General features: G+C 37.6%; 1 protein-coding gene across 1 annotated transcript in view; it reads left to right on the top strand.

Moving 5' to 3' along the window:
• fndc7a (fibronectin type III domain containing 7a) overlaps positions 1-3,952 on the top strand; it is a 119,327-nt gene that overhangs the window by 41,351 nt on the left and 74,024 nt on the right. The gene's annotated exons all lie outside the window — the stretch shown is intronic.

Raw genomic sequence — 3,952 nt, 5'->3', positions numbered from 1 at the left:
TTTTTGGCTGTTTTATCCCTTACACTTATTGCTCTTTTATGCTTTTATATGCATTTCTTTTGCTTTTGTGCTTTAATGCCATCGAACCTGCTAACATGTTTTGGTACCTTGCCATAGCCCTCATCCTTCCCTCTTACTTCATCTTACTCTCTTACATGTTAAGCACTTTGGTACACCATTGGTTTTTAAATGTGCTATATAAATAAAGTTTTGTTGTTGTTGTCTATATTTACAAAGTGCAGCAAAAGTTGTGGAAAGTACAGCAAAACAGAGTGTGGAGGTGTTAGTGTCTGTAATTGATAACTGTGTGGTGCAAACATTAAGGTGCACAGATTTTGTCAGCAATCTGAGAGAGGATACTCAGGATATTGTCCCAAACAGATATCAATTTGAGCTGCACCTATTTTTACTTTTATTACATATTGTCTGGACATTATGTTTATTCAGATGTAATGAACTGTGCTTGAATGTAGCTGTTTATATTCAGTTGTGACAATGTCCTGACTTCTTTTTCTCAATGACACAAACATATGTTTGGATTAAACGTGTGCTAACTTGATAGTAGAGACCTGATTTTAAAACTTTTCTTTCCAGTTCTTGTAGTGAAAACTTCAATAAACACACAACATATAAATGCATATATTAGACAAAGACCTGACAATCTAAATATGTCATTATTTACAAATTATTATCTGCCACTTTTCCAAGAGTGGGTAGAAACGATTTCATTATGTTTTACTGTGAACCAGAATTGTCTACAGCACTTGGATTAAAAAATAATTTCTCAACAAGTGTCCAAACATCTTCACCTGTGTAGCACCGGCTGGACTGGATCTTCAGGCTGACTCTAAGTTTAGGTTACTCCTGGTTTAATGATTTTATTTATGTTTCTGTTTTGTTTGTGTGGCCCATTAAAAGACAGCTGGTACAGATCACATTCATTTTTATAACAAAATATCTGAAGTTGCAAATAATTGTAAGTTTTGTGATAAAAAAATCAGAAAGGGGGACAACTGGTGCCTTCGTTTTGGTCTGTTCATTAACCCTCTGGGGTCCAGGGTATATTTGGCCGTTTTTGACTACTTTTGATTCTACCTCTATATTTCATTGTTTATTTTGCTTTGTTTGGTATCTTCACAACCTCAAATATCTGAAATTTGAGTTATTGTTTTCATTTTGACATACTATATTAGCACAAATGATCTAGTAGAAAAAAAGTTATATTTTTTTTACTGTAAAACCCACAAACATGTTTAACAAATCATTGTCATAACTTGAAATCCAAATAGAAATTTTACATTTCTAAAAATTATGCACAGGTTTTGCAAACAACAAAGTTATCTGGTACTATTTACCTAAAAATGCAGCCAAGGCCTCAGGTGTTTTTTATATAATCATTTAAATCTATTTACAGAACAATAAGGTGTTCTTCATCAAATAAGAAGGTTTGCAAATTATTTGTCCCACTCCAAACAAATAGTTTCTGTCCACTATAAGATAGAGGACAACACCACAGGCCTAAACCCTGCAGGTCTGACTACAGGACGTGTATCTGTCCTGTTTTCCATGTGGAGACAGTGTTTACACTGGAATCTGCCTTTGATGGCTTTTTTGGAGCAAATGTGGCAGGCCATGTACCATTCAGCAGTATAACTGACACACAAAACAAAACAACAACTACACAACACACTAACTATAGCCTCCAAACACACTAAACGTCATTAATGTCTCACATATGAAAACACGGTCTCTCTCTTTCTTTCGCTTGCCCACTTTCTCTCACAGCGTCACTCCTAAAACTTTCCCTTCTTCTTAAACATCCAAATGCCACAACAGGGTCGAAATTGCCCCTGGACACTGATCAGCCTGATTCTGGTACCCGGCCCCGCAGATGACACTATTTTCTCACAGTAGCCTGTTCTGCTGTCATCCACTGGGGCCACACAGCAAAATTCATCTGTCATCCCGGAGTAAGTAGGACCACTTCCTTACTAAAACGTTGCTTTGGGTGGAATACGTTGAAATGAGATGCCAGGGAGTATATCACTCCTTACACCATCTGCGCCTGCAGCAAATTAAGCACTCAGCGCCCATATAGCCTCCTTCAACCACTATCTACACAATGGTCTCACATCATGTTAGATGTCGTCAGCGGTTTACCCATGTCCTCAGAAAAACAGTAATCCTTACCATAGGGTTAGAAACTACCCACTGCCACAGAAACAGCTAATCTGCTTGTCCATGTTTTAAGCTTCCATGCAGTCCCACAGGAAATGTCTGCAATCGAGGGCCACAGTTCAATTTCCAGACTTGGAAGGCCTTCTGCACCTCAATTGGTGTCAGTGTTAGTGGTACACTTTCCATGTGACTTCCCATAACCCGGCCACCTTATCCTAGCAACTTCCTTGGATTGAATTCACACAGTTGACTCACCTCCTCCGCTACAGGCTTTTCTCCTTTTGAGGTAACCCTTGAATACCAACCACCACTATTTCCTGAGAATGAGTTTGACCCGGCAGTCCTGTCTGTGCAACACCATACGCAGCGCACCCAACAAATTTAGCTATGTACTCGGAAAGCTTTGCTCTGCTTCTCAGACCATTGTTACGCTGACCGGCGCTGGACGCCTGCCCCCAGGTATGAATCAGGTGCCCTGGACACTCACTCAGACACCCGCCTCTCACAACTATTTGCCTCCATACTCAAGGAAGACACTCACCATGGTAGGGTTACTCTCTTTCTGACTCCTCACTCTGATAAGTAACCGATCTCCCATATTGAATCATACTGGCCTTGACAGTATGATTCAATTTAAATCTTTTAATTATTATGCCATTTAAGCAGAGTTTTAAATAAGTTTTGAAAAAATATATATATTAAGTCAATGAACAGGAGTAGATTTTTTTCCTTTCAAGTTTAAAATCGTAAAACAATTTAAATAGTTTAAAATAGTTTAAATAGTTTAATAGTTTAAATAGTTTAAAAAAACAAACATAATGAACTGAAAACTAGTACTGTGTTGCAATTTTATTATTATGTTAATAGGTTATTAGTATTTTATATAAGTGCTTAATTTGCTGCAGGCGCAGATGGTGTAAGGAGTGATATACTCCCTGGCATCTCATTTCAACGTATTCCACCCAAAGCAACGTTTTAGTAAGGAAGTGGTCCTACTTACTCCGGGATGACAGAGTTAAAGAATTGTGATGTTTGTTATTGTAATTAAATGGGCCTAACTCATTTGAATACATCTGTCTGAATTTCTATTCTTTCTGAGCACCAGGTACAAGTCCCTTAGCTGATGTCCAGGTATTTGGCATCACATCTGCTGCATTCAAACAAATACACACAACATCCATTTCTTTTTCCGAAGGTCATGACACAAGAGCACACACAGCGCATGTTAAGGCTGACCTTCGTTTGGGGAAAAAAGTGATCGACAAGTTTCTAAGGTCTTAGAACCTTGACTTCTTTGTGGGCAGGCACCACCATGCATGAGCCTGCCCACGCGGTAGTCATGGTAATAAGACACAGCCAAATGATCAAGGTTGTATTTTGGAGCGACTTAGCCTGCTGGGAAACAGGTAAATGCCCAATCTCCTGTAGGACCAAAAAATTACTACACTGTAACCAAAATATCATATTTGACCAACATAAATACTATTTATGCCGACAGTTAAGTTCATTTTAATTATAAATGTGTTTTATTTTGATCAAAAAGTTACTTCACCATACATAAATATAATCTTGGATCAACTTAAATTCCTGTGTATTTGTTGACAATTATTAAGTTCATGTTACTCAGAATGTGGTTTTTTTGTGGCCAAAAAGTAACTTCACTATACATAAAATTCACGTTGGATCAACTAAAATTTTTGTGTTCTAGTCGAAAATTATTAAGTTAATTTTACTTAAGAATGTGTTTAATTGTGGCCAAAAAAGCTACTTCACC

Source organism: Pundamilia nyererei, unplaced genomic scaffold (genome assembly GCF_000239375.1).
Source record: "Pundamilia nyererei isolate P.nyererei 1_Seehausen unplaced genomic scaffold, PunNye1.0 scaffold00004, whole genome shotgun sequence".
NCBI classification, from domain to species: domain Eukaryota; kingdom Metazoa; phylum Chordata; class Actinopteri; order Cichliformes; family Cichlidae; genus Pundamilia; species Pundamilia nyererei.
The sequence above is the reverse complement of the archived record's forward strand: the minus strand, read 5'-3'. Positions and strand labels throughout refer to the sequence as shown.